Source organism: Triturus cristatus, chromosome 4_1 (genome assembly GCF_964204655.1).
Source record: "Triturus cristatus chromosome 4_1, aTriCri1.1, whole genome shotgun sequence".
Lineage (NCBI taxonomy): Eukaryota > Metazoa > Chordata > Amphibia > Caudata > Salamandridae > Triturus > Triturus cristatus.
The window spans coordinates 751,641,830-751,662,176 of record NC_140585.1 but is presented as its reverse complement, the minus strand read 5'-3'; the positions used below and the strand labels follow the sequence as shown (position 1 = coordinate 751,662,176).

Genomic DNA, 20,347 nt, shown 5'->3' with positions numbered 1-20,347 from the left:
AAACTTTAAATTTACCGAAAAAGACATAAACTGAAAAGAACCAAGTAGGTGCTTAGAGCCTTGGTTTAGACAAAACTAGTTGTGAAGTGGAAGAGGCTAAGTCAAAAGACACTGATCATTTTTCGAAATGGCAAACACAGAAAGTAGAAAATCTACATGTGTGTTCCTTAGAAGATGGTGCAAAATGTGTTGTTGTTGTACAGGATTACTAATGCTTCTGTGGAGTTTGTTAGCTTTAATGGTCTCATTTAAGGTTACATTAGAAACAATAGAAGGTCATAGTGAGAATAAGACTAATGTAGAAAAGATTCAAAAGATGTATCCGACTAAAATAGATAGAAATTATTTATATAAAAGTAGGTCCATAACTGACTTTTCTAAAAATGTTTTCGCAAAATTATTGTACGAATATGTGAAGACAATGGATGTGAGGGATTGTTATGTCTACATGCAGTTGCCTGCATCAGTGTCTGAGGGAGTGACGTACCATCACCTCCCAGCAACATATGGAATGACCTGTAGCGTATTAGCAAGTTTGTTTTATGAAATAGGGAGACTAGAATATTATTTTTCAGATGTAGATAACATATTTTCACAAGTACCTGTAGTCAATAAACTGAATAAAGTAAAACCTGCTAAAGTGTTAGGTGATTTTTTCTTAGAAACTAAAGAATTAACATTAGAGTTAATAATTAGAAATAATCTAACTTGTAGTCTGAAAAGAGAGGAGAAGACTTTCTTAGATATGGTAGAAGAAAGGAGATTAAAAATGCAAAAGAAAGTACCTGAGGAAAAAGAAGAAAAGACAGTTTGGGATGTTGAAAGAGAAAAACATTTGAAAGCAGAAGCTAGTCCAACAATGGCTCTAGATTGGCCTCAGAAAGGGAAGTTGTGTATTAGAAGAAATCAAACTGCGTATGATAACTATTTTGTAGGCACAAGTGATTGCCATGATACTTATAGAATCATGGGTGGATGGGGATTTAAAGGAGGAAATGATCCAGTTTTTCCTGGATTATATTTTATCTGCGGGAACAAAGCTTATTATCGATTACCTGACCAATGGTATGGCACATGTTATCTAGGCCTGGTTTTCCCAAAGATATTTCATGTGGGAAGAGGAAAAGATGGTGTACATGAGATAGGTAGACAACTAACACGTAGGAGAAGAGAATCTTGGTCAGAAATTGTAGGAGACATTTTTGGAGCGTTGATACCAGCAGTTGGAATATCTCTGAATGCACATAAAATTTGAAAATTATCAACAGTAGTGGATCGCTTGTCAACAAGCACTGCTGGAGGATTTTTGTTGGTAAATACCAAAATGGTTGCCATGAGAGCTATGGTAATGCAAAATCGACTTGCCCTTGATATGATTTTGGCAAAAGAGGGTGGAGTCTGTGGAATGCTGAAAGTTCAACATTGTTGTACTTACATTCCTGATGAAAGTCAAGATTTAAAGACGTACATAAAGAATAATAACTGATTTGCATGAGGAGATTGTTCCACTGGAGGTTGAAGGTATTTGGGAAAAGATTGGGAAAACGTTTTCTACTATTAAAGACTTTTTACTAAAACTAGGTAGTACCTTTATTGGTAAGATATTATTTCCAGTAACATGTGTGATTATTCTAGTATTAATTCTGAGATTAGGATGTCTATGTAGCAAAAGAAGGAAAATACGAAATAACACAAAAAGAGAAACTGTAAAGAAAAGAAAGAAAGAAAGAAAAGAAAGAGAATATGAGGAGGTAGAATTGGAAGAGTGGAAAGAGAATATGTATGAAAAGACAAGAGAAGAAGAGACAGGAGAAACAGTCATGTGATTTAACAGAATATTGAGAGAACTGAATTCATTTCTATTTACAAATTTTACAAAATTTGGAGGTAGTGTGGAGATGTTTAGAAATCACCAAAGGGGGGATTGATGGAGCAGGTAGAACACAATGTTGTATACCTCCTCTATTTTGCATGAAAATACTAACTATATAACCTACTGATTATGATTTTACTAACGGATTGCAGTGTGAAACTAAACCAACCATTTGCATACACCAATTATACGTGGGATATTGCTATTTGCATGGCAAAATAACTCTAATAACTAAAATATATACGCACATTAATAGTAGTGCATGTGGTAATAGGATATCGCATGATTTATGTTGCTTTTGTGATGTTTGCGTTCCTGTTTGGATCCTAAAGGTGAGTATTATCGCTTTAAATGTCGCTAAATGCTAGGAAAATACTAATACATAAAGGGATTAGTGAGGGCTTAACATTAGAATCTTCATTTCTTTGTATTAATGATTCTTTTGTGTTTGTTTCGCTTAAGTTGGCATTTGGGCCTACCTAAAAATGGTGTCCGAAATGGAGTTCAGAAGTGGCCACTGTCTTGTGAGCGCGATGCCTACTGCGCAGACTCGGATGGCTCCGTGAACTTTCTGATGACCTCAGTTCACCGTGTTCCTGGTCAAGGATGGGATCTTGGTGGACTGCCAAGCTTCAGTCAGTAAAAACTGGTCTAAATGAACAATTGGGACATACAAGCAAACCTTCAACATGGTTGCATAAGGGCAACACTAACAGAGGAAATGAACCAGCAAAATCCATGAGAACCTCATAGAATAAAAATTGGACGTTTCCCAACCAGCCAATCACCGTCTTTCTTGGCCTAAAAATGTTTCATGTTATCCCGAAAATTATTATAAAAGAGTAGTAGAATAGGGAGGGTCTCTGGCATTCGGCGGTTTGGATGACTGCACACCCTCTTTGACCCCACAGGCGATGACAGATGCTTGCACGATTTCTGGTCCTTTGGAGATCTTTGGGACTGTAACGTGCTGAGCAAAGAACTTTCGGACTTTGAGCTTTGGCCTGCTTTATATCGACAATTAACTGCTAAATTTGGTTATGCAGAGCCAAATGAATTAGAGAAAAATCCAGATAGCAAGAATATGTAAATATAATGTCATGCAATTTGTATCAATTGAACCAAAAATTCTAAAACTTTTGATGAGACAAATGCTAATATTAAATGCAAACAATATTTAGATAAACAAATATTTGATTAACAGAAATTACGAGTTTGTGGTTTTTCGATGAAGAGAATAAAGGATTCTGAGTCTTAAATGTGTTTTAGTTGGTTCTAGATCACCATCAACCAATCCAACTAATTGGTCCGTTGACCAAGTGGTAGAGTGCCTTGATGTTTGGGATTAGGAATCTATAGGTGGTGAATGCTAATGTATATTCTGTAAAATAACTTTTCTTCCCTATAGGTAATAAGGTACCCCCCCACATGTCCAGCGCGAAATCATCATCCCTCCTGTGTGCAGACTTGTGAATGGAGACGTGTGAGTGTTGGTGTTATGGGCCCCACCAATGACTGCATGTGTGAATGAGCTAGTGTGACGTCGGGTCTGCGACGCAGGAAGGATAGTTGTGTATATAGATATTTTCCCCTTTTTCTCCGGTCTCGCGCTGGATCAATAGCATTAGAACTAGAGCAAGGAGGACGTTTCTAACCAGCCCCTTCCTCCTCACGTCTGTTTTTGTTCATTCCACCCACCTCACCTCCCTCCAAAAATTATACATTAGCACCATCTGGTACTCTGCTTGTCTGCTGGCTGAGGAGTTCGAACTCTCCTCATTTTGGTTTGGGACTAAGGCCAACATAGTTCCTTCTGCTGGAAGACTGTACCCTAAATATGTGCTTTGTTCAAGCCCCCGGTTGAGTTCATGAACATAAATGTCGCTGGAAGTTGACTCTGCATGTTTTTGTTTTGATATTTGGTCTTTACATATTATAAGGTTTTTTAAATGTGTGCGCAATCAAAGGCAAACCTTTCTTTGTAATTATCTTTAATCATTTTTAAACTTGGTGACACAATCCACACAAATACACTCCATACCATGCCACATAATTCCAATCAGCAAAATGTCACTCAGCACCACACACTTCCACACCAGACAATTCAACTCTACACATTTCCATTCCACACCACATAATTTGACAACAAACCACATATTTCAACTCAACAACACAATTACACAACACACCACATACATCCAATCCACACCACAGAATTTCACATCATGACACATAATTCAACAACATACCACATAATTAAACTCCACAGCATACCACTCGACCACACAGAATGCCATTCCACACAATTACACTCTGACACACACTCCTACTACACATAATTCCAATAGACTCAATACCACATAATTACTATCCACAAATTTCCATTACACACCATTCTACATAATTCCAATACACACATCCACTCCACACAATTCCACCACACACAATTCCACAACTAACAATTCCAAACCACATAGTTCCACTTCACACCACATACATCCAATCCAATCCAAAACACATGGGTAAAACACATTCTCATTTATAGCGCCTATACCTCTAACTCTCACTAATGTGAGACCAATTTGCATTGCAAATGCTTGTTTTTCTTAGGCATTGAGAATCAATTCCTCAGACAAGTATTATTAGCCCAATTCTTAAAAAAAAAATCGGAAATCCGGAGGCAGCATCCTAATATCACGGCAGTGCAGATTTCTAGCTGTTTGGAATTTACAAATCTCTTTCGAGTTACGCCTGGAAGCCTACACGAGTCCTATCTTCCCAGACATAATCCTGATAACATTTTGTAAATTCCTTTCGCGCACAAAAAAGTTGTATATTTTTATTTTTGCATTGAAAGAAAACCAGCAAAGCAATTTCAAACGTATTTGCTAATTCTTTTATTCTTATTTCCCCATGTGTAAAAGAGGAGACACCACTTCTCTGAAATCGCACTAGTTTTTGTAATGCTCCTTGGGGCTTCCTTCCCCTTTCCAGAGTAGAAATGTAAATTTCTGCCCCTGATTCCGTTCTAGGCTGGGCAGTGATCGGAATATGATTTGTGAATACTGCATCCTGGGAAGTCCAGTCCCTACCCACAGGAGATATACTCATACGAAAAACAGTGGGTTTAAATCATAACACAAGAGCAAAACAGAATTCTATGCCGTACAAAAGTCATTTGGCTCTGGTAAAAAACGATATTTGAACTTGTAAGTCAGGCTCATCTGCAAATAGCTTTCCGAACGAGGCCCTACCTGTTTATTGTTCTTACTCAATTACACTTGGATGAATGACAACCTTTTTCAGTCTTCTTTACATAGAGCATTCTTGGCACAAACTTTGGAATCCATCTCTCCAAAGAAAGCGTAACAACTAACTTACTGCTTCCATTTGTCCATTTACTGCTATGGTTAATGGGCATATATTGATTGCGCCAATCTTCGCTTAGATATTAAAATAGTCCAAGAAAAATGATTAAAAAAAGAAAAAGTATCCAAGTGTCTGTCATCTGAGATTTATTTTTGTCGGAATTTTCAAGTTGCTCAAGTTGTAGTGGCTTCATTGAATGTTAGGCTGCACTTCTAAGGCAGCTTATCAAGGGATCATTTGGTGATGGTACTCATAGGGCATTCACTGAGGATGTACAGATGCCCTGATGGGTCTATACCGCGGTTCCCATGTCCAATTTAGAGGAAAGGAAATTGCTTTTTCCGACTGCAAAGCCTCAGCCAGCTCAGATATTGGAAACCGCTTTGCAGTTGCATTTCTTCGTCTTTTTCTTTGCTTCTTTCCTTCTCGGCTTCTTCTTTTCCCTTTCCTTCTCCTACCTTTCATTCTTTTTCTTCTCTTCCCCTTCTTCTTGGGTTTTGCACTGCGCTGGCATGTAACCTTTCGGCTACTTCAGAGCACTGGTTACCGATGGAAAGGTAGCCATAGTGATAGCACATTTCGTTCGCACCCTCATTTAAGCCCTTAATTAGTAAACCCCATTCCAGCTGGTGCTACTGGTCTTTCCATTAGACGAACGACCAGACTTCCTTGCGCTGAAGAGAGGAAAATGGAATTCATAATTCTACGCATAGCGAAACACGCTACCTGCAAAGTCTTTCGGCCACTTGGTGGTACTGTTTGATAAGTAATAAAGCAAATCATGCTAACTAGCTGCAGCCAAATAGTGACAGGAGACGTTCCCACTCAATACGGTTTAGGGGCACTTAATAGTCTACGATACAAATAACTTCAGAATCATCCAGTCATTTTATATTTTACAATTTAATTTTTGTCACGTTTTAGGTCTCGGGTTAGCCAAGAACTTTTGATTTTACTAAAATAATATGTATGATATACTTTCTTACAGGGGCTTTCAGCCACCTCTCTTCACCCATTGGTCTGTTTTTGTGTCATTCCCATGTTTCTTCCGCCCACTACAGTAAATAATATAGGGCAATGAAGCAGTAACCTTCTGGCTTGGTGGGTCCTCAATCCCCCTACTCTGTAGGGGGGTAAAACTTTTAAATCTGTATTCAAAGAAAATTGGTCAAAATCCTGTGGAGTCCCAAACAGATTCTTAGAATTACTGGAACAATACAAAAAACTTATTAAGAAAATAAGCTGTTTTATATATGGGTTTTTGTAATGACATTGTTTTTTCAATTTTAAAATAATTTTTTTCATTGCACTTTAGACATAGAAACAAAGACTAACTGTTTCAAAATTCTATCAATGTTTTTTATTAGCGCTGCTAATGTTGCTTGGTGTAATGTCTTTTTTTTCAAAGACCGAACACTTAAATAAATAAAACTATAGGGCAATGGGTCAGCTTACTTAAGCCTCTGGTTATTGTCACTTTGAGTGACTGCATTTTGCTCTTTCACAGCTAGCACATCTGCAAACAAAGTAGTTTGGTTCCCTTTAGTGCCAGTGTTGCCTGAAGTGATTGTAGGACACATTTGAAGTGAGCACATGGCACATTCCAGCTTTATCAGATTTTGTCTCCTTTCAATGTGGTTGTAAATTCCCTTTGAAGTGGACTGCTGGCATTTCATTGCATACCAAATTGTGTTCCTGGACTGGGTTTCACTAATGGTTCTTTAATAAACTTTGCCCATGAAGAAACACACACTTTATCATGTTTCATTTGCAGGAAGATTGCAAACGTTTTTTTAAACATGGGTGAGGAGTAATGTGGATTTTAGTATCCAATATTTTATACTGTGAACCCTCTTTCCTTCCTTCTTTCTTTCATTTATTTTTTACCTTTTTAGGTCGAGCATTGCTTGTATATACTTTAGTATTTACTTATATGTGTATGTACTTTGTGGGCTCTGGAGATCAGCCCTAGGACTTGTCTGCTTCCTCTTAGGGACTTTTTTTTCTGTTCAACTGTCTCTATTTAACTGTCTTAATAGAAAACGACCAGTAGAGGTCAGTAAAATACCAGAATTCTTTCTGCTTGTTCAACTGCCTGTATTTAACTGTCTTGATAGAAAACGCCCAGTAGAGGTCAGTAAAATACCAGAATTGCTTTCTGCTGAGGGACTTTCTTTTTAAATTTTTCTGGCAACTGCCTCTATTTAACTTTCTTGATAGAAAACGACCAGCAGAGGTCAGTAAAATACCAGAATCACTTTAGCATTCTTTAGATTCCAGTCCATCAAAATTGTCTTCCACAAGGACCCAGAGCCAGACCCTCCAGGATTTCGCGATTTCGCGATTTGCAAAAAAACCGCGAAATCGGCACTTTTGTAAAAATGCCGCGATTTTTACAAAAGTGCCCGCGAAATCCTGGCATCCTGGCGGCATCCCCCCCATCCAGCAGCAGACAGCAGACCACCCGCCCCTCTTCCTCTTCTATTGTTCTATTGGGCCAGTGGCTCTTGCCACGGGTCTAATAGACCAATAGAAGGGGGGTAGGGGGGGTCCTCACAGCAGGCAGTGCTGACGACTCGACTCACCTGGTCTGGAGCGGCGGTCTGGCTCGTCATCATATCGTTGTGGCTGGTGCTGGTGGTAGATCGTCGTCTGAGGAGGCCCAGACGCCCAGGTAAGCTGCTGTGAGCTGGCTGGATTTGGTTTGGATTTGTGTGGTTTGGTGTTGGGAAGGTTTGCCAGTTGTTTGGCAAAAATCGATCCAGATTTGGCTGATTTTGGGGCGATTTTGGGTGTTTGCGGGGGGCGCGTGTTTGACGCAAAAGTCGTTCCCCTTCCACTGAAGGTATTTGTGTAATTTTTGCTGAGATTCTTCGTAATCGCTGGAACTACTGTCTCAGTGAGTTTCAAGAGGATCGAAGTAGGGGAAGTGCAAAAACAACGCTCTTTTTTGAAAGGGTCGAAATGCCATGTTATCCAATGGGCGTTTTTGGGATGGTGGAGAAGTGGTTTTAAGGGTGTTCCACTTGCTCGAGAGGAACGGGGCTGCTGTGGGTGGTATGGAGGGGGAATTCATGGGTGTGCAGGAAGATTGGGAGGAATCGATCGATGGGAAGGGTGTTTTTAGTCAAAGTCGAGGAAGGAAGGAGCTGCCATAGGAGCCCATGTTAAATGTGAGTGTTTACATGTTTTTGGGGTTCGATTGCAGGGTGTTCCAGGTGGTTCCGAGTGGATGTACTTAGCTTGGATCAGAGGTGGGAATGTCTAATTTTGTTTGCAAGTGTTTTGAAGGAAATCTATGGAGGGGAAGGGGTGTTTTGGGCTTAGTTTCAAAGTGCATTTTTGACGCGACTTTAGGCCTTGTGTGAGGTCGCGGTAATGCACGTTTTTGGTATGGTAATTTGGGGTGTTCTAGGGTTTTGGGAATGGGTTTAGGGGTTTGGGAGCAATGATGGGAATGTCTAGTTTATGGGAAAAATAGCAATTTGGTTGTGGGTGGAGGGGATAGTGTAATTTGGGCCGCAGGTGAGATGAGATGCAACCTCTTTTTAGAACATTTCAAATGATGAATAGTTTTGCTCTTTCCTATATTCATAATAAAACACGTTTATATATTTATGTGCTTATGCAGTTATGTATACATAGCTTCATGGCGTTAAATAACTCAAAAAACAAAGATCTGTGTTTTTTGTAGGATAAACTGCCAAATAAAACGCCGCAAAATTGCTGCTAAATTTCCATATTTGTGCCGCTAAATTTCCATATTTGTGCCGCTAAATTTGCTAATCTATGCCGCTATTTCCTGGGGGGTCTGCATAGCCAATAATATTTTTTTCAAATCTTGTATTTTCAGTGAAATGACCACGAAGGCCCTAATTTTATATTAAAAACAGAGCTTTGGACTATACCATTTCCCACTGAAAGGCAATATTTCTCTCCACGTGTTCCCATACATGGCGTGTCACGCAGTTTGGTGCTTACTTTCCCTCCATGTTAAAGAACAGTAGATGTTTCAGCACCCAGGCTAATATGCTGCATAGCTAAATACATATACGGTCCCAAAGGCGAGACCGATTGCATTGCAAATACTTGTTCTCTTTCTTTCTGTCTTCCTTTCTTTCTTTTTTCTTTCTTTTTTGCTTCTTTCTTTTTTGCCTTTCCTTTTTCTTTCTTTCTTTCATTCCTCATTTTTTCATTGTTTCCTTTTTGCCTTCTTCCTTTTTTCATCCTTTCCTCGTGTCTTTCCTTCCTTCTTTCTTTCTTTCTTTTTTCCCTTTCCTTTTCTCCTTTTTTTTCTTTCCTTCATTCTTTTTTCTTTCTTTCCTTCATTCGTTCTTTCTTTCCTTCTTCATTCCCTTTCTTTTCATTCTTTCTTTTCTCCCTTCTTTTTCTTTTATCTTTCATTCTTTCTTGTCCACTTTCCTTTTTTCATTCCTCTCATTCTTTTTTGCCTTTTTTACCATTTGTCTTACTTCTTTCTTCCTTCTTTCTCTTTTTCCTTTTTCTTTCTTGCCTTCTTTTCTTTGTTCTTTCTTTATGCCTTCTCTCATTTTTCTTTCTGTTTTGCCTTCTTTCTTACATTCTTTCCTATATTTTTATATCTTTCTTTTTACCTTCTTTCCTTTTTTCCTTCGTTCTTTCTTTTTGCCTTCATTCTTTCTCCCTTTAATACTATCATTCTTTCTGCCTTCTTTCTTCCTTTTTTCCTTCTATCTTTGTTGTCTTCTTTTCTTGCCCGTCTTTCCTTCCTTCCTTTTTGCATTCCTTCCTTCTTTTTTACCCTACTTCCCTCCTTTTTTGTCTGCCTTGCTTCCTTCTGTAGTACAAAAGGGGGTGGTGATGGACGGAGCATCAGAACCAATCAAACACTCACACCCAGTCAACAGATCTGGGTTTGATCCATCACCGTTCTTTAGCCCACTCTTCCACCCCAGTTCAGACATGGCCATATGCAAATTAGCCTGACCCTGTGCCTCATGGGAACAGTCCAGCCCGAACTGCCAAGCCATGCCTTCCCTGGACCGGAAACAAGCTTCCTAGGACTGGTTTCTGGCATTTCAGCCGTCTTCACCCAGGCTTGCTTGAATCCAGTGGCAAAGTGAGCAAGGGACTCACGTCTGAGCATACCCTGCCAACTTATGGCAAACAAAGCAGTACAAAAGGGGGTGGTGATGGACGGAGCATCAGAACCAATCAAACACTCACACCCAGTCAACAGATCTGGGTTTGATCCATCACCGTTCTTTAGCCCACTCTGCCACCCCAGTTCAGACATGGCCATATGCAAATTAGCCTGACCCTGTGCCTCATGGGAACAGTCCAGCCCGAACTGCCAAGCCATGCCTTCCCTGGACTGGAAACAAGCTTCCTAGGACCGGTTTCTGGCATTTCAGCCGTCTTCAGCCAGGCTTGCTTGAATCCAGTGGCAAAGTGAGCAAGGGACTCATGTCTGAGCATACCCTGCCAACTTATAGCAAACAAAGCGGTACAAAAGGGGGTGGTGATGGACAGAGCATCAGAACCAATCAAACACTCACACCCAGTCAACAGATCTGGGTTTGATCCATCACCGTTCTTTAGCCCACTCTGCCACCCCAGTTCAGACATGGCCATATGCAAATTAGCCTGACCTTGTGCCTCATGGGAACAGTCCAGCCCGAACTGCCAAGCCATGCCTTCCCTGGACCGGAAACAAGCTTCCTAGGACCGGTTTCTGGCATTTCATCCGTCTTCAGCCAGGCTTGCTTGAATCCAGTGGCAAAGTGAGCAAGGGACTCACGTCTGAGCATACCCTGCCAACTTATGGCAAACAAAGCAGTACAAAAGGGGGTGGTGATGGATGGAGCATCAGAACCAATCAAACACTCACACCCAGTCAACAGATCTGGGTTTGATCCATCACCGTTCTTTAGCCCACTCTGCCACCCCAGTTCAGACATGGCCATATGCAAATTAGCCTGACCCTGTGCCTCATGGAAACAGTCCAGCCCGAACTGCCAAGCCATTCCTTCCCTGGACCGGAAACAAGCTTCCTAGGACCGGTTTCTGGCATTTCAGCCGTCTTCAGCCAGGCTTGCTTGAATCCAGTGGCAAAGTGAGCAAGGGACTCACGTCTGAGCATACCCTGCCAACTTATGGCAAACAAAGCAGTACAAAAGGGGGTGGTGATGGACGGAGCATCAGAACCAATCAAACACTCACCCCCAGTCAACAGATCTGGGTTTGATCCATCACCGTTCTTTAGCCCACTCTGCCACCCCAGTTCAGACATGGCCATATGCAAATTAGCCTGACCCTGTGCCTCATGGGAACAGTCCAGCCCGAACTGCCAAGCCATGCCTTCCCTGGACCGGAAACAAGCTTCCTAGGACCGGTTTCTGGCATTTCAGCCGTCTTCAGCCAGGCGTGCTTGAATTCAGTGGCAAAGTGAGCAAGGGACTCACGTCTGAGCATACCCTGCCAACTTATGGCAAACAAAGCAGTACAAAAGGGGGTGGTGATGGACGGAGCATCAGAACCAATCAAACACTCACACCCAGTCAACAGATCTGGGTTTGATCCATCACCGTTCTTTAGCCCACTCTGCCACCCCATTTCAGACATGGCCATATGCAAATTAGCCTGACCCTGTGCCTCATGGAAACAGTCCAGCACGAACTGCCAAGCCATGCCTTCCCTGGACCGGAAACAAGCTTCCTAGGACCGGTTTCTGGCATTTCAGCCGTCTTCAGCCAGGCTTGCTTGAATCCAGTGGCAAAGTGAGCAAGGGACTCACGTCTGAGCATACCCTGCCAACTTGTGGCAAACAAAGCAGCACAAAAGGGGGTGGTGATAGACGGAGCATCAGAACCAATCAAACACTCACAGCCAGTCAACAGATCTGGGTCTGATCCATCACCGTTCTTTAGCCCACTCTGCCACCCCAGTTCAGACATGGCCATATGCAAATTAACCTGACCCTGTGCCTCATGGGAACAGTCCAGCCCGAACTGCCAAGCCATGCCTTCCCTGTTCAGTCCCTTGCTCACTTGGCTGGACTGTTCCCATGAGGCACAGGGTCAGGCTAATTTTCATATGGCCATGTCTGAACTGGGGTGGCAGAGTGGGCTAAAGAACGGTGATGGATCAAACCCAGATCTGCTGACTGGGTGTGAGTGTTTGATTGGTTCTGATGCTCTGTCCATCACCACCCCCTTTTGTACCGCTTTGCTTCCTTCTGTGTCTGCCTTGCTTCCTTTGTTCCCTTCCATCCTTGCTTTCTTCCCTTTTTTCTTGCCTTCTTTCTTAAAGGCGAGGCTAGCAGCCAATGCCAGACCAATGGCTTTATAGGTCTGTGTATGCTAAGACCTTTTGATCTTGCTCAAGGTATGTATAACATAGTTACTTATAAGGGTTTTCAGTCAGACCTCATACATTAGTCTGTGATTGTGTCATTCACATTTTTCTTCCACGCAGTTCAGCATGCATCAAGGGGCAATGTTAGCCCACTTTGGTCATATACTGACTTTACATTATTTATGGCATGTTGCCCTTTCACGGGGAGCACGTCCACACACAAAGTAGCTCCCTTGAGTACCAGGTATACTATTGTAATGTGCACTTTTTGAGACCAGAAAAACCATTTAGCATATGCATTTTAGATTTAATAAGAGCCCAGCAGCTTCTTGAACAATAAAGTTTTGCAAAAACCATGGCAAAAGAAAAAAAGAATTGTCAAAAGGCTGGCTGTCAACACCAGATCTATTGTCTTTGCCAATGCTTGTTAACTGTAGTAGCTGACACTTAACACTTGGCAGCTGCCATTCTTCCCCTTCCTAGCTATTCTTTAACTCTGTAGCATATTTCAAGTGGAAAAGAGGCCTATAATACTGTTTTACTTTATGTAGAGAACTCATAAAAATGCGTCCAGGTAAAGTAACAAAATAACTTTTGAATGGATTCACATAAAAAAAAAAGTATCACGTAGTTCCAGAAAATCTTCCACAATCTCAACAGTAGGAGACTTGTGTGGCCCAACGCATCAAACACATAAAGTTTTAGCTTAGAGTCATGGGAAATTGGGTTCTACCAGGAAAAGGAACAAGAGGAAGGAACGTTCAAGACTATGGTAACATGGTCCATTATATGAGACACTATGAATAAACCTAAAATTGTGAATTTAATCTGAGTGGCAAGAGTCAGGGAAAAAGTACAACCACTCTTAAGTTCCAGTGAGTAGTTGAGTGCAGGGAATCATACACCTGCGTTGCACTTCAGAGTTTGGCTATCATGGATTTTAGTGAGACGGGACCTGGAAGTACTGATGTCATTGATGCATGAAGTTTTTAGATATTATGGTGCGTCATCAGCATCTTTTCATATTGCTAATCCAGAGTCCACTAACATTTCACAAAGAGGATTTAGGTAGAAATTGAATTATATTTGTGCTAAGAGTGAGCGTTGGGAAAACACAGTTCATTGCAATGGATGAGTTGTGGGGTCTATTTTTTTCCAGTTGGTCGTGATGAGAGAGCTATGTGTACCTTCCGCATTCAAGTAATTTTAATAGCTTGTGATGATTTACAGACTCAAATACTGCTGACAGTTCAGCAATACAAGTAGGAAGAGATCACCCTCATCCAATATGTGGTAAATATTATGCTATGACATGCTATGCTGTGCTGTTACCTTATTTTATATGCTATGCTCACAGAAATTTGTTTAGCGTTGTTTTGTCGTGAGATAATAGTAGCATGCTAGGTGAAACTTTCATACTTCCTATAGATCGGTTTACTCCCTCAATGTTCTTATTTCCATTTGTCTGTGGATGGTAAGCGGATGACATTTTATGTTAAATTCTGATGTTACAACAGCCTTTCAAAAGCGAGAAGTATTTTGAAGACCACAAGCTAATATAATTAAATGGAGCAGGCTGAGTAAGCAACACTTGTCTCACCTCGGACAGTGAATGTATCTTCTTTAAATGTTAGAAAAGATAGTCTTGGAGACATGATTTACTGTTCCCATAATAATCTACTCAACAGACATGGACAAACTACTGATAACATGTGTGGAGATGGTATGAAAGGGTTCAGAAGGCACTGGTAATGTACGTAAATGCACTAATGATTTGTTAGTATGTTCTGTTGTCGAGCACAAACTGGTCAAGATGTTACATATAATTTGATGAATTTCCAAAGGAAAGGCATGAAATGAGTGAAAAATTAAATGTAAGGTCGCCATTATGCCTTTGTGCCCAGCAATAGCAGAATTATTGAATATTAAACATCATCTCTAATTATAAAGCTTTGCTAGTTACACAAATACAATGACAAAAAAATGTATGTGTTGACTAGCACATTTAGACATGACTGGAATATGGACAAATTTGATCTTAAGTCTAACTTATAGTCATTAGTTAGACTTTTTTATTAACCATGAGAATAACCAACCCTAAAACCACATTGAGCAAGACAGTAGGCCTGGCAAGCTTGTCTACCACTTCTGCTTTGAAAATTGTGTAAGCCCTGTGGATTTGCACAATGAAAATGGTGAAATACTGTTATTCAGGATATTCCCACGCAATTGCAAATAGTCATTTTCTGTGAACAAATTACGCTTAAGTTAAAAACTGAAAGTTTCAACAAATAAAGTTGGAGTGAGTCTTCCTTAAAAGTTCAGTCTGAACCATTGTCTACCAAGATGTATCTGACCTGGAATTGTTAGAACAGAAGCACAGGCGAATGCTTATTTCACTTTCTGAAAGCCACTGTCTACTTGTTGATCCCAATGACAGTGATGAACAAGATTATTTTCTTGAATTGGTGTATTATTGATCTATGCAGTTAAATAAAACCTGGAATAAATTGTCATTCTAACTCTGTAGAGGTAAATACATCTTGTATTTCCTTCCTGGTAAAGCATGCATGGTAAACGCATCAACGTGGTAAGGGTTTTCTGAAAAGGCATGCATAGTAAAGGCAGGCATTGTAACATCATACAATCTTCGTTCATTTCTATTTTGCAAAGATAGAATAGGTTTAAATTTGCTGTGATAAAATGTTTGCCTACCACTGAAAATTTGGCAGTGAAATTTCTTTTTTTCTCTTTTTAAAGTCAAGATTATTTCGAAATAGAAAATATCCCAGAATGAACAACTCCTAAAGACACAAAAAAGCATGTTAAGGGGTCTGGCTTAATTCTAAGAATCATCAAAAGGTTCAACATGTAAATGATACAGCAAATACCATGTAAAAGTATGATAGACATTGGGAAAGTTTATTTTTTGATGCTTTACATTAGTTCATTAGATCAATTTACTGGATTGACATCTGGTGAAAGTAATAGCTTTTAAATATGATATTTCCCTACATCTAATGCTCTGACAACTCTGCCATAACTGAGCCAACAGAAGTCAGTTTGTCATGTGCACTGTATATATGGTCAATATTGTAGTATGTAGAGCAACGCTATTGTTTGTTAAACAATAGGTAAGTCAGGTTTTTAGTTACCAAACATCCTGAACTGAATTTTTTTAAGCAGGAGCGGAACGTGTCTCTGGCAGCCAAGGCGCCGCTTCTGTAGCCCCGATATGAGCCCCAGCTGAGCTATTCATATATAGTGTCCGGGTGCTCACCATCACACTGTGTTTGACAGAGCAGGGTCCGTTCAGACCCTGTGCTGTCAATCACTTTCACACTATCCTGTACATTTGTGCAAACACAGGAATCATGTCAGTCCCCTGGGAGTGGTAATCAGGCTACGGCCAGTCCGGCCCTGGTGGCAATTAAAAAAGCCATGGTAGGTGAAGAGTATAACATGGCTCTTATCATACCCGAGTCTTTTGTGTGTCTGCTTATGTTTGTGTGTTTACCTACATTTGTATGCCTGTTTTTTTAAAGAAAAAAGTGAGTGAAAGAAAGAGAGAAAATCAAGACACTCCAAGGATGTATTTTTAAGGAAAATCGGTGGTACTTTGTGTGTACATGTCTGCTTGGTGGATGATGGGTGGATAAGTGAAAGATTTGATGGATGGATGAATGAATGAAAGGGAGGGAGGGTGGATAGATTTGGATATGAAGGGTGGACAGACGGAATGTTGAAAAACTGAATGATGGATGAAAGACTGAACAGACAGAATGTAAAGGTTAAATGGTGGACATCAGCAGGTAAATGGTTGGATGAAAGGATGAATGGATAGATCGAGTGACGAGACAAGAGATATCTTCTGGGGAGGGTCATGATGATTTGCTTCATTTGCTTGGTGCCATAAGAGCTTTGGTTCGAAGTGGGGGTATTTGCAGTTTCTTTCTACTCACCTGCTCAGAAATATATAGCATTGTGCCAAACAACAGCAATTAACAGTATGGCATTAAGAAGGTGCAAAAAAAAGAAATGCTAACATATTATCAAATTTCTCTTTCATTTTGTGTAATGAGTGAACCTGCTTTGTTTATCTAAACACATTGCTCATATGATTTGGAATGTGCTGCAACTAATATAGAAGTTGTTAAGTATCATCATGTCTTGCCCTTAGCCTAGCCCCCTCACTACATACACCTCTAGCTCATTTTAATGAGTACCTGCACATATTGTTTCCCATTTAAAGCACTGAATATATAGGATAAATGCTCAAGTACATACAGCGTCGCATTATGACCACATTTTCCAAGCTTTGCTCCAACCAGTATCAAACCCAGGCATTCCTTCATGACTAAAGCTATACGCACAGACACATGCACACGGACATACACACAGATTCACACATACACAAGCTTAAACACACATATACACTAACTCCATTTGTGCACACACACACACATAAATACACACTCGGGAGACACTATATTAAACCCATCTGCACAGACACACACACGTGCACATGCATGCACGAATACACACTCAGGAGTCAACCAAGCAAGAACCGACTCTAAATCCAGAAGTTTATATACCGAGCGCCATTGAATTGAGTAACATTAGTAACACACTTACAGCGCCTAGAGACCATTGCCTTTGTAGAGTGCATGTGCGGTAAAAGAGTGCTTGCCGTTGCTATGTATTCACCGTCTGTTTTCCCTTGGCCTCCCTCCCTTACAGACATAAATGGCAACAGCCACGCCTCACGAATACTGTTCCAAGGCGAGGTAGCAACAATGCCGGCCAGTGCCAGCCGAGTCATATGGTCAAGCAGTATGTGTTGCCCCGGAGGGGACTATGTTTGAGGTTCTCGCCAAGCTATTAAAAGATTAGTGGGGCTTTCGGTACGTGATACAAGGGAAAAGGTTGAAGCAAACTTCCTGCAGCGGATCAGTGGGGCTCCGCATTGTTCAACCCGAAATGGCGAGGCCCTTGCGCACCCCCGAGCCCTGGCACAGGTAGCTGAAATGTCACCTTCACCCTCAAATCCACGCTTCCCAAATCTTGTGGTTGGGCCAAGCACTCTAAAGGGGCGTTTGTTTTGGATCACAGAACTCCCCTTGACACAGGAGAGTATGTCCATCCCGTGCACCCCGTAACCTGGGGACCAAAGACGGACAGATCTTCTTAGTGACCTAAAACTGGGCAGCAAGTCAAGTAAAAATAGTTGGTTTTTGGGGCATAAATCTCCTTCTCAGTGACTGACTCGTGTACAGTTCCGCCTTGCAGATGAGATGATTAGAACATGGTGGAATGCCCTAGTGAGAGAGCTGAATCTAAGATCACATTTTAGAAGCTACATTTTGTTTACATTACGTTGTCGACTTGAAAGAAATTGTATACTCTGCTCTGCACACTCAGAACATGCAGCTTCAAGGACAGCATTTCCCCCGCATGGCTTGCTGTGTAGGAGACACTCCAGGAGTGTACCTCAGGACTTGAGCTATGTGAAGAATTCGGAGCGCACATTTCTAAGTGGTTTGGCAGTGAGTGCACCACTTTAATGCAATTACTATGAACATTGAAAAATGCCACTTATGTTTTGACTCTCAGTAATGACAATTTAATTAAACAAGCCACATAGCCTTCTCTCTATTGGAAATCATCACCTCAGGAAGTGTGCACTAAAACAGCTCAGTCGAGTGTCCACTGCAGACATCACTGATGACAAGTCAGCATTCTAAGTTTCCGAATAAGAGCATGAAATGCACCATTTATTTTACAAAGTAAACAAATTAATAAGCATTAGCAAAACCAAAATGTCTTGCTTTTTAGACGTGTGTGATGTATTATATGTCTGGATGTAAAACCTCGAGAGAGAGAGAGAGAGAGAGAGAGAGAGAGAGAGAGAGAGAGAGAGAGAGAGAGAGAGAGAGAGAGGCACCCAAATACTGGTCAGGTGGCATGATGTGAAGCACATAATTCAAGTTTTAAGCCGCAATCTTTATGTCATAGGTCACGCCTCTTGGAAAGGATTCCTAGTTATTTTTCATCCCACATAAAGCACTCTGTGAGCAATGTAAAGCCACGTATGTGCGTGCATATGTTCATTATATTCAGTGTGTAGTGGATGGAGACTGGTTCCGTTTATAGGCACTGTGTTACTTTTCTGTGATATGTGTAGAGATTGTGCATAACCTGTCCCAGGTGGGCTGCCCTCTGTCCCCAACATTCAGACCTCTTTAATAACACTACCCACTTACCCAGCCACCCCTCCTATCTACCCTTGCCCCAGACTGAAGGACCACACGAAGGGTGGTAGCAAAGGCAGCAGTTTATTGACAATTTTAGAATGTTAAAACCATGAACATGAAGCATCATAGTATTAATCAGTCATTAAATGTCACAATTCTCACAAAGTTGCAATGAATTGTGCACCTACTAACATACCCTGTTGCTTAAGGTCTACAAGCAGCATCTTCATTAATAAACCATATATCGCCATTTGCCCTCATTACTTGTACCTCTGCATATACTCACCGTGTTTACATCAACCCTTTTGTCCTTCACCAACATGCTAGTTCATTGTTTCCTTTGCTTACCTTTGTAGAGCCCTCCTTTGCTACCTATATGTGGCATGCAAGTCTCTCTCCAGCCGCACCCGGGCTGAAAGTGTCGTGCCTGCATTTCCACTCTCATTTGGGGACCTTTGCTGCTGTTCGGTGTCCCTGCCGGGAGGCATCCCAATGACTACTGTTGTATATACATTTTACTGTGTGGTTTTGTATCGTGCCCATGAGCGTGGCTTCCACGAGCATTTCCTGTATCTTGCTCGTGGAGACCACGCAGGGTGTTGTTCTTTGAAACACTGGGCTCGGGCGGTGGTGAGCGTTAGTGGGAACGTTAAGTATTCTGAAGATGACACGAAGCTGTGAAGACGGAATAAACTTCTTTTCCAACTGGATTTCCTCGTCTGCTCGTTATTCCTGTAATTGGAGGGACTAAGGATCTTTCCTACATTGGCAACGATCGGGCACGGACCTGCCCACGCATATTAAGCAGTAAATTCAAAAGGATTAATCCTGTTTTAACTTCCGTTTGAAACTGGCATTGGAAGGGAAGAGTTCTTCGAGAACATCATCGTTCATTTAACGAATTCATTTCCCCTTGCCTGGATTGCTAGTGGGAAGTTTCGGAAAGATTGAGGAATTTAAAAAAAAAAAAAAAAAGTACATGATGGGAAATGCTGTTTAATGTTCCGGGAGTACGGCATTGAACCTTTTGGAGGATGCAGTTAAAGGGAGCAGTTGATCAGTGTAAAGAGAGCAGCAGAGAATTCATTTAGTGCACAACTGAAGCAAAAACAAGTGGTTTCACTCACTATTTTACTGGAATTCTCGGACCTGTTTTCTTTCGACTTCGATCCTTCCTGCAATGTAATGCGCATGCGCGTATAGCATCATCGCGTCACGTTGTTTTTCCGGATTTATAACTAACTTTGTTTCCTGAGTGCCTGATTCACCACACAAATCGCAATTCCAAGATCCAGTACAGAAATAGCGTGTTATGTGTTAGTATTAGTGTAACGGAGAGAGAGCAATGTTTAAATGTATCTTGGAAGACTGGATTTGAATGGAATGTGATTAATTTGTCACATTTATGAAGGAAAATCTACCAACAAACAATTTGTGAGTTACATTATCTTTGACATAACTTTATTAGTTTTACTTAGTGCCATGAGTTTATTATTTCTTTAGTGCAATGAGTTTA

General features: G+C 41.0%; 1 long non-coding RNA gene across 1 annotated transcript in view; it reads right to left on the bottom strand.

Moving 5' to 3' along the window:
• Positions 1–20,007, bottom strand: part of LOC146855479 (uncharacterized) — a 114,724-nt gene extending 94,717 nt beyond the window's left edge. The window contains exon 1 of the long non-coding RNA XR_014980844.1: positions 19,959–20,007. This is a non-coding gene — a long non-coding RNA (uncharacterized LOC146855479). The remainder of the gene's footprint in view (positions 1–19,958) is intronic.
• Positions 20,008–20,347: the final 340 nt, after the last annotated feature.